Raw genomic sequence first — 12099 nt, 5'->3', positions numbered from 1 at the left:
ATTTTTAAACTTAATATATAAATATATTTTTTACATGTAAATTTATTCGGTACGGTTCGGTCGGTTTAGTCAATTTTTAAATATCCATTGACACCCCTAGTTTCAACAATGAAATAAGATCATATTTAGAGTACGTATTTATTTAAAACTCCATATTTATCTCAATATTTTTTTTTTTACCAATATAACCTACTGATTTAATGGAAAGCTTGATGTAATTAAGGCTATTTTTGTCTACTAATTTACTTTAAATACTTTCAGGCATAGACAAATAATATTACATATTAGCACATAAACCTTATACCTTTAGGAACACGTTAGGTTTCCTTTTAGTATAATTACTTTCGGGATAAAGATATATTTTTAGTCATGTAATCCTAATACTTTTAGTATATACTTCTTAAAAATTTCTATTACTAATTTAATTTGAAAACGTATTATAATGTCCTATTACAAATTTAATTCGAGAATGTTTTATATTGTCCAAATCCATTTATAAAAAGGAGAGCCTATATCTATCTATCTATCTATCTATTTTATTATAAAAGTACGAATATTTTATGTTAAATGTTAAATGACAAAAATATCCTCAAAATATTGATTGACTTTTATGCCCTTAAATATTTATATAATTTAAGGATCTATTTCTAAATTACCAAAGGGTGAAATTCTTTTTCAATTACGATAAAGTAATCCTATGTAATGACCCGACTTGTCATTTTAAGAATTTATGCCCCATTTATTTCCATAAGGTCTCGACCAGCTTTGTAATATATATTATGACCTGCGTATATTGTCGAGTTTGGTTTTCGGAAGATTCGGAATTTAATTTAAAGAACAATTCTCATTTTTGAAGCTTAAATGGAAAGAGTTGATCGGAGAGTTGACTTTTGAGCAAACGACCCCTGAATGAAATTTTGATGATTTCAATAGTTTCGTATGATGATATTGGACTTAGGAGCGTGTCCGAAAAATATTTTGGAAGTCCGTAGTGAAATTTTGCTTGAAATGACGAAAGGCGAAAGATATTTATTTGAAGGAATTATATTTGAAAGAGATTTAATTGAAAGAATTATATTTGAAAGATATTCATTTGAAGGGAGTATATTCAAAATATATTTATTGAAAAGTATTATATTCTGAAGATTATTATTTGAGAAGCATATAGGCGAAAGATTTATATTTGAAGAACTTGATTTAATTGGGTGTACTTGTATTTATTATTTGTTGAGCAATATTAATGGTGTTCTTGTTGCCCTGCTGTGCATATCACTGGTTGATTAGTGTTTTCATTATTATTATTTATTTCCTATTATTTTTATATAATATATTGCACATGTTATTAGACTAGTGAGTGTCTTGACTGTACCTCGTCACTACTCCACTGAGGTTAATCTTGATACTTACTGCGTACCGACTGTGGTGTACTAGTACTACACTTCTGTATATTTTTGTCCAGAGCCAGGTATTGGAGATATCAAACTCGGACAGTATTAGAGTGTGATCGCAAGGATTCAAGGTAGAGCTGCTTGGTCGTCGCAATCCCTGGGAGTCTTTTCATTTTATTGTACTGTTAATTATTAATCAAACAGTATTGAGTATTCGATCCTTGAGATCATTTCATGTATTCAGTTAGAGTTCGTGACTCAGTATTACCAGTCTTGGGAGGTTGTTTGTAATTATTTTCGCGGTTGGTTTTAATTATCTATTTAAAAAGAAATTGGCTTGAATTGTAATTATAAGCGGCTTACTTAGTCTTAGAGACTAAGTGCCATCACGACATGCCTGTGGTGAGATTTTAGGTTGTGACAAGTTGGTATCAGAGCTCTAGGTTCGTAGGTTCTACGTGTCACGAACGAGTTTAGTAAAGTCTTGCGGGTCGGTACGAAAACGTCTGTACTTATCTTCGAGAGGCTACAGAGCTAGAAGGAAAATTTCCACTTCTTTCATTCCTTATAGTGCGGTATTTATTCAGCTTGAAGCATATATTGTATGTTCTTTTGCATCCACTCGTGTATGAAATTGCGCACTCGGTATCAACTATATGCCAAGGGTTCGTGATACTACAGAGGGGTTATAAGGGAGTCAGGGTTACTCAACCATTGTTACAATGGTCGAGGATGCGCAAGTATTAAGAGATCGAGGATGCGCAAGTATTGAGAGATCATTCAGTTGTGCACATGAGGATGCAACAAGTTCTGACATCTGGTTGATAAGTATGATCCTAAGAAGGTTTAATTAATTGTCTAATCGTCACAGTCGTGGTAGGGTCACGAGGTGGATGAAGATCTGAAGATAGTTGGTGGTATTAGAGACTATGTAGTTCGTATGGGATTTCCATTTAGTGAAAGGTACATACTAGCAGTCAAGGCACTCGAGGAAGCGATTTTGAATGTCACGAGGATGACTTGCGCCCAATAAATGGCTTGATGTGTCTTATGACTGTGACGTACGAGCGGTGAAGGTTAGTATTGTGGATTATCTGACTGTGTCTTATGACTTCGCGCCAAGTGAGGGAAGTCCACTATCAACGATCAGATTGCGGGATCATGTGTTATATCAATTTTGGCTTGAGATGTATTTATGTGGTATTGAAAGGTTCTCCGAAACTTGTATATGATTAAGAGGTGAGATTTGTATGGGATGATGCTGGGACTTGCGGTATTACTGCGTTCTTAACAATTCTATATTTCAGTATGAGCAGGGTCATGGAAACAATTTTAGAATACTCGGAGTGCTCCAATAAGTTCTTTTAATGCACCACCGACACAGGGTTCCTACAATGGTTATTCTAATTATCTGGAACAAACCCAGTATGAGCAGCCGAACCTACAAAGGGGTTGTTATCAGTGTGGTGATACAAGGCACATCATGAGAGATTGTCCCCAACTTAGGAAGGGTGGATTTTATCAGAACACTCACGTAATGGGCTCCAATGTAGTTACTACCCCACATGCACAACCAGCTAGAGGTAGAGGACAAGAGGGTAAAGGGCGCCCTGGAGGGGGAAGCCCAGCTCGTTGATATATTTGCAATGGCGTGGCTGAAGCCATTACAGGAGATGGTGTCGTTACATGTATGATCCTGATCTGTTATAAAAGAATATCTTTCCTTAATTTGATTCGGTTCTGAATTTTGAGGTGAGTCCTCCTATTATGCTCTGCTTATGGGTGAGCTTCGTAATTTTGTGAATCACTTATATGTTACCCTGTTGGGAGATTCGATGAGGTTAGCCCATGTCTATCATTTTATTTTGTACACCATTGAGGACTATAAGTCCAAAAGTGACTTTCTATTACCCTCTACAGTGGGTTTTGATGTGATTTCGGAATAATTGAGTTCAATTTTATGAATTATATGACCTACCGGTATGGGGGTTCAGTATGTGTTGTGAAAATTGTTTACGGAATTTATTGGAAAAAAGAAAGAAAGGAAATTGAAAAATTCAGTTGGCACGATGTGAAAAATACTTGTGATTCAGAATTGAGGACGAGATCTCCGCAATTTAATATAAATTGATATGTTTAAACCGGGCTACGAGCTGCAGTGGAAGTTATACAAGGACGAGATACTTGTGAGAAAAATTCTTATGTTTAAGTTCTCCCTTGTGAAATTATATTTGTACTATAGTACTAATAGGTATTCATGTCTGTTAGACTTATTTGAAAATTCATATATGAAAATTCTATGTGCATACTTGCTAAATTCGTGTTGTAATTATTGAGTTTTAACCTACGAGGTAGGTGCCCGCCCAGGTGGCATTAAATGTGACTCGTTAACCCGAGTAAATAATTATGAGGTCTTCATGCCTCGCGTGTTGCCGTCAGTGTTGTGAAAATTAGATATGAGATTTTGGTTAAGATAAGATTAATTGATGATGCTGAAGTTAATTAAAAACAGCTATTATGACCAGAGATGTGGTTATGGACATACGTATGAAGTGTGCGTAGGGACGAGTTTCTACAGCAGGTTGAAACTAATTCCGTGTGTTGATGTAAGGAATTTGAAATAGATTGGAGTGTAAGAAATTGACTTTAAAGCTTATAAGTATGAATAAAAAAAATAATCTCCACAGAGATGATGTTGTCGGACCCCTGTTAAATTTAAAGTGACGTAGAATCACCCATGAGTATGTGTGAAATAATGCACTCAGTAATTTAATGTCATCATAATAATTCTTGGCACGTTCGAGGACGGACGTATGTTTAAGAGGGGGAGAATGTAACGACCCGACTTGTCATTTTAAGAATCTATGCACCATTCAGTTACATAAGATCTCGAGCAGCTTCGTAATATGTATTATGACTTGCGTGTATTGTCGAGTTTGATTTTCGGAAGATTCGGAGTTTAATTTAAAGAACAATTCTCATTTTTTAAGCTTAAAAGGAAAGAGTTGATCGGAGAGTTGACTTTTGAGAAAACGATCCCGGAATGGAATTTTGATGATTTTAATAGCTTTGTATGTTGATTTTGGACTTAGGAGCGTGTCCGAAAAATTGTTTGGAAGTCCGTAGTGAAAGTTTGCTTGAAATGGCGAAAGTTGAATTTTTTGAAAGTTTGACCAGGAGTTGACATTTTGATATTGGAGTCGGAATTCAGTTATGTAAATTTTCATAGATCCGTTATGCCATTTATGACTTGTGTGCAAAATTTGAGGTCAATCGGAATTGATTTGATACGTTTCTGTTCGAAATATAGAAGTTGAAAAATTTGAAAACTCATAATTCGATTTGATGCGCGATTCATAATTTCGGCGTTGTTTGGCATGGTTTGAAGACTCAACTAAGTTCGTATTGTATTTTAGGATATGTTGGTATATTTGGTTAAGGTCCCGAGGGCCTCGGATGGATTTCAAAAGGTTAACGGAATGGATTTCGGACAAAAGGAGCTGCTGGAATTTTTCTGCTGCAGAAGCTGTTTTTGGACAACAACTGGTGCAATCGCAGAGCTGATTTTGGAAGCTTATCTCTCAAAATCTATAAGGAATCTGAACATTATTAAAACACTAAAGTTGTAGTCCTTTGATTCTAATTTTCAGAAAGTTAAACCATTCATCATTTAGATATTTGTACAAAAAGTTATGGTCGACTGAATTAAGGCTAGTAAAGCAGTTTCGCCAGAAATTTTTGATGCATGAAGCCGACTTTGGAAGCTTATATCTCGAAATATATAAGGAATAAGAAAATTATCAAAATATGAAAATTGTAGTCCTTTGATTCTAGTTTCCAGAATGTTAAACAATTCATCATTTGGAACTTTTTTACAGAAAGTTATGATCGATTAACCGCCTGGTACTGCAGTTTCACTGGAATTTCTGGTTGGAAAATTGAAGTAGGTCGCATTTTAAAGATGCGACCTACCTTGGCAGAAGCTATATTTTGGAGTTTCGGCCATTTTAACATATTTGGAGCTATGGAGCTCGGATTTGAAGTGATTATTTAGGCAATTTTCATCATATGGATTGGGGTAAGTGTTCTATATCCAAAAGTAATTATACTTCATGATTCCATGGTTATTTTCATCAAGTATTAGTGAATCAAATAGAAGAAATGGAGAAATTTGTATAACTTTTAAAAAACAAAAATCTTAGATTCGGATGTCGAGTTGTTATCGGAATTTGATAAAATTAGTATGGGTGGACTCGTAATTGAATGGGTTGTCGGATTTTGTGAGTTTCGTCAGATTACGAGACGTGGGGGCCACATGCGATTTTTTAGTTAAATTTCAGATTTTATTGAAAAATTAGTATTTTCATATGGAATTAATTCCTATAATTAGTATTGACTGAATTAAATTAATTTGGATAGATTTGAGCGGTCCGGAGGTCAATTCAATCAAGAAGGCGATTTTTGGAATATCGGCATAACTTCAAAAAGGTAAGTATCTTGCCTAACCTTGAGTGGGGGAATTACCCCTTAGTCATCGAGTCTGTCATTTGTGAAAATGTGAAAAGTCGTGTATGCGAGGTGACGAGTCCTATGTTAAAGCATGAACAATGCTAAATAATAAATACCCTGCCATAAACAAGCATCAAATTAAACACTCATAAGGTTTACACACTAGGGTTGGGTCATAACCCTAGTAAAAATCTAGCTACTCATGCTTGAAATTGAAGAAGAAATGATAAATAAACTCATATTGTGAAATCAAAATGATAAAATCTATGTTAAAATATTCCAAAATATAAAAAACTACTAAAAGAAGTAAAAAGAAACGGCTATTGTAGCTGCTGATGTCAAAAGTTAACCTAAAATTGTGAAACTCATCTATTTATATAGGGGTAAAAATTTCGGACAAAAATACCCTTCGGGAGATTCTGCATCCGCACAATTCCATGTGCGGTCTGCAGAATTCTTCAACTCGTTAGGAACTGGAGGTATGCGGCCGCATAAGTCTAATCTACAGCCGCAAGGTATCCTTTCTGCGGTCCGCACTTTTATATCTACGGTCGCAACTAGGTCTTCTGCGGTCCGCACTTTTACACCTGCGGCCGCAAGACGCTTCTTCTGGCCGCACAATTCCTGTGCGGTCCGCACTTCTAAGGGACTTGAAATGTACATTCTCTAAACTTTGTTCCTAGCCATCGTTTGCGGCCGCACAATTCATGTGCGGACCGCACTGTGCACAAAGGTCTGTTGGCCTTTCCTTCATCATCTGCAGCCGCAGATGATATTCTGCGGTCTGCACTTGTGAGCTTCTGTGACTTTTATGGCCTTGAGTTTAGATTACTCCTTTTTGAGTTAAATTTCATCTCGGGAATCCATCTTTCAATATTCCTGCAATTTAGCACATTTCATCAGTTTTCGGAAACACAATTAAATGCTTTTGGACTAAAATAAAAGCTAAAAGGCGCTAATAAATAGTCAGAATCTCCACTTATCAGCTACATACGAACTTCCGTCATCTCGTGCGTACGTAGTACCCACAACTCGTTACACATAATAATAAATATCACCAAGGGGTAGTTTCCCCCTCACAAGGTTAGACATGAGACTTACTTCACTCCGAAGTTCCATAAGCGGCTCTAAAGCCTCTCTAACACCTCAAACCAAAGCCCGTCGATCCAAAACTATTCAAACAATGTGCAACCCAATCAAAATATATTCTAACACCCATAATTAATTAATTTAAACAATTCCCAACTCCGCTTGAAAAGTCGATAAAGTCGACACTAGGGGCCACGTGCCCGGATTCCGAAAATATTTGAAGATAAACCTTACCCATAACACCACGAACTCAAATATATAGAGTATTCCTAAATCCATGTCCAATTTCATGGTCAAAATCTAAAAATATCAAATTCTAGGTTTTCTACCAAAATCCCACAATTTCTACTAATTTTAATGTTTAAATCCCTATAAAATCCATGTATTTAACTTACAATAGGTGGGAATAACTTACCTTGCCATAGATGATGAAAATCTTCCCTCCAAGAGCTCCAAAAATTGCCCAACCAAATGAAAATGTGAGAGAAATGGGCTAAGCCTCGGTATTAAAATACCTTATTGCCCAGTGACCTTTTCGCATCTGCAGAAAATCCATCGCATGTGCGGCTCCAGCTCAACTCAATAGTCCTCGCATTCCCCCCCCCCCCCCCCCAAGTAGCGCATATGCGCTTCAGCTTCTGCGGGCCTCAAGCTCTTCTGTGCTCGCGCACCTGCGCATTTATGTCTGCTTCTGCGGCCCAGGCCTTTTGGCCAACCTTCGCTTTTGCGCTGCCCCACTCTGCAGGTGCGGTTCCGCTTCTGCGGCGAGACGACCGCATCTATGGTCCCAGCACTACCCAGCCAATATCCGCTCATGCGCTTGCCTGGCCGCTTTTGCGGCGTCGCACTTGCGGCCATTGCACCAGAACTCAGGCCCTTCAGCAATACATCAAAGCTCCAAATTGATCCGCGACTCGTCCGGAACACACCCGAGGCCCCCGAGATCCCGTCCGAACTTACCAACAAGTTCCATAACATAACACGGACCTACTAGGGGTCTCAAATCACACCAACCACAACAAAATCACGAATCGACGATCAAATTCCTTCTTTAAATTTTTAAACTTTCAAACTTCAACGAACGCGTCCGAACCATACCAAAACATTCCGGAATGACGCCAAACTTTGCGTATAAGTCATGAATCACAATACGAACCCATTGCAAGGCTCTGAATCCCAAACGGATATCGATAACACCAAATCCTACTTCAAACCAAACTTAGGAAATTCTTAAACCTTCAAAATGCCAACCGTCCATAATGATCGCCGAAATGCTCCTAGGTGATCTGATACTCAATCCAAACATACGCCCAAGTCCGAAATCATCATACGAACCTATTGGAACCTTCAAATCCTGATTCTGAGGTCGTTTACTTAAAAGTCAAACCTTAGTCAATTCTCCCAACTTAAAGCTTCTGAAATTAGAATTTTCTTTCCAAATCAACTCCGAACTCTCCGAAGTTCAATTCCGACCACACGTACAAGTCATAATACCTGAAATAGAGCTACTCAAGGCCTCAAATCGCCGAATGACATGCTCGAGCTCAAAACGACCAATCGGGTCGTTATAGAAAAAAAAAGCAACAAATAAGAATGACTATAGTAGTAAAGAAATAGCGTAATATAAATAATAAGAGCAAGATTAGTTACTTTATTTTTGGTATTAGCAAGAAGATGTTGGAGTATATCTTAAAAACTTGTTTGGAGAACTTCTGAAGATGGCCTCTTATAGACAATGCCTTTTAAACGTTATTGGCTTTTCATATAATACCAAAGGAACTGTTCGGAATAGCAACATATGATATGGTTGGAATAGAGAAGCATGTGAATATATTTTGGGAAGACGAAAATCTACCGATGATAACTTATCTTATATATAGAACCATATCAATAGTACAAATTCTTGAAAAATGGGAGATCGTTAGGAGATATGTTGTGAATTCTTTTTCGGACACTTAAATAGATGTTATCATAATCCCATGTAATCCAATTATGACATCTAATACACAACCGAACACTAACATTTGCATCTAATTTGAAGGGTTGCATCCTTTCAAATAAAATTCTCATTTTATTTAATTTTTTTACAAGTAAAATATTTGAATTATTTAGAAAGGCATTTAGGTAATTCAACTTTTAAGTTATGGGCTTCCTACTTTTATAATAATATAGATAGATATAAATGTATTAGATATATACAGTAGTTCTTACTTCTTAAAGCAATTCTTACTAAGAAAAATGCAAATTTTTATTTTGGGTCTTCAACTAATTTTTTTTTTTGTTTTCCATCCAATGTTCGGTATCTGTATTGGGGCTCGACTAAATTTGAAGTCTCACGTTGGGAGTAAAACACTCCTAACATAGACAACTTTATACCAAGAGCTCAAATTAAAAATGAATGAGTACTTATGTTAGTAGGTAACGTCAACCTCAATATCAAATTAGTTTAGCGTTGCCAAATGTTCATTTCAGAAATTAACAAGTAGTTTGTTGTTTACGGTATATTAACAAATTAGGGATCCGTAAGTCTCAATCTGAATCAATCAAATACAAGTTCATAAACATTTTTTTAAAAAAAATTTATCACTAGTTATTTGCTCTATATAAGTGTATCATATATTTTTTGTACAAAATGTTAAAACCATAAGTCATTGTTCATTTAAAAATTCTTGTAAATATCCCCTTTATACCACTACTCAATCTACTTCAAACAAAACCCACCACCCTCTAGCTAACAATCACCTTCTAATACCTCTAACTTTTACTGTTATACCCCATGCTTTCGTATGTTAAAATACGTCATAAGTAAATTGATATATGTTCGGAAATGAGATGTTACATCCCGTATTTTCGAACGTTAAAGTTTCATCGTAAGTTAATCGACGTAAATTCGGAAATGAGATTATTCTGAGATTATAAGTATTGTACTGTTTCAAACAAGTGATAAATAAATTCGTGAAGGTTAGAGGGGGAGCAAATCAAAGAAAATGAATTTTGTCGAAGTTTGATATTTTGGGATAAAATACAGTCCAAACTATAATACCCCGTATTTACGGACTAGTACCATACAAGGTACCACATGACCGTGATAGTATGATGTATAAAGTATATTAAAAATGAGTAGAATTTTAAGCAATTTAAGATAATTCGTAATTATGCGGGTAATTGATTAATTACCGGATAGCGAAATATTACTTAATTAGTTAATTAATTATTAGATTAGATCAAAATCCCCACCCCACCCCCCAAAACATGGCAGCAAGCCACTACTAAGACATATGACTCTTAGTCATATTGTCTTAGGTGGCCATCTAAAGTGAGACTTATTACAAGTCTTGGTTTCATGTTATTGGGACATAGAATAATAAAGTAAGAACATCATATACCCTTCTTCCTAATTTAAATAACCTTCTAAACTCTTAAGAAAGTTTCTGCCAAGAACATAGCAACTTTACAATTCAAAGAACTTTCTAAACTCTTAAGAAAGTTTCTGCCAAAAACATAGAAACTTTACAATTCAAATAACTTTCAAATCTCTTAAGAGAGTTTCAGCAACGTTATTGCAGAAAGAGTTTTAGCCAAGATTATTTTACATAGCAACGTTATTTGATTCGAAAATTTCATGCGGATCTTTTTCCCTATTCCGATCTTGCCGTCACGTGTTTTGTCGCAATTAGCGTATGTTAGAGGGATTGTCAAGAAAAATCGACTCAGATATGTTAAGGCTATCCCTTCTTTCCTTTTGGAATGATCTATATGACACGAACGAAATGAGAAAATGTACAATTTCCATAAATGACTCTATTCATAAAAATATTAGGGGTGTCTATATTCTTGATTTCCCATGTGAATTATTATTATATCTTCTGTTCATGGGTCTCAGAAAAATACGTATTTGATAAAATTTATCCGACAGGCATATTATTTTTATGACCTTCCGAGAAAATCTTATTAATGTATTTCTTAAGACATCTTATTTTTATGACGTTCCGAGAAAATATTATTAACGTATTTCTTATGCATTTCATGCATTTATACATATACACTGACCCATGACCAGATGGAGTTATATACGTGTATATATGCATATTATATGTATATGGGATATGGAAAAAGATTATGGCATTATATACGTACCACCACCTGATCAGCTGGTATACGTTGATGATTTGCCCACAGTGGCCGAAATGATATGATGGGATGCCCTCAGAGACTTGATGATGTTATGAACACATATACCTATGTATGGTATGACATTTATACTCATATGCATGACGTTATAAAAAATGAAATGATTCATAGAGCTATGCAGATGTACATGTCGAGTCTTTTAATCTACGTTTCTCTCATGTCTATTATTTACTGATTTTTGTTCCTTACGTACTCGGTACATTATTTGTAGTGACGTCCCTTTTGCCTGGGGACGCTGCATTTCATGCCCGCAGGTCTCGATAGACAGGTCGAGAGTCCTCCATGTAGGCGATCAGCTCAGCAGAAGATATTGGTGCACTCCATTTACTTCGGAGTTGCTTGTTTGGTCAGTATGATTTAGATGTATATGGTTTGGTATGGCGGGGCTCCATCCCGACCTTTATGATAATTGTGTACCCTTAGAGGCTTGTAGACATATGTCGTGTACGTGAAAGATTGTATGGCCTTGTCGGCCTATGTTTTGAGTTTATAAATGATCATGTTGTCCTATTAGGCCCGTATGTCACGTGTATATGATGATGTAATAAGAAAGATATGTTAAGTTGGTACTCGATTGAGTAAGGTACCGGGTACCTGTCGCAGACCATCGGTTTGTGTCGTGACAAAAGTGGCATCATAGCAATTCTATCCTAGGGAGTCTACAAGCAGTGTCTAGTAGAGTCTTGTTTATGGGTATGTGGTGCACCACACTTATAAACAGGAGGCTATAGGGCATTTAGGACGGTCACTCTTTCTTCTTACTCTAGATCGTGTGGTAGAGCTCAGTTATAAGAACTCATTTTCCTAAACTTTATCCTATTCGTAATACAACGATGCCTACATTCAGAAAGACGGTTGGTAAGAGATATAGTTGTGGAAGAGTTGAGTCAGAGGGACTCGATTTTTGCATCATGCTTATGAT

Source organism: Nicotiana tomentosiformis, chromosome 3 (assembly GCF_000390325.3).
Source record: "Nicotiana tomentosiformis chromosome 3, ASM39032v3, whole genome shotgun sequence".
Taxonomy (NCBI): Eukaryota; Viridiplantae; Streptophyta; class Magnoliopsida; order Solanales; family Solanaceae; genus Nicotiana; species Nicotiana tomentosiformis.
This window is presented reverse-complemented; position numbering follows the sequence as displayed.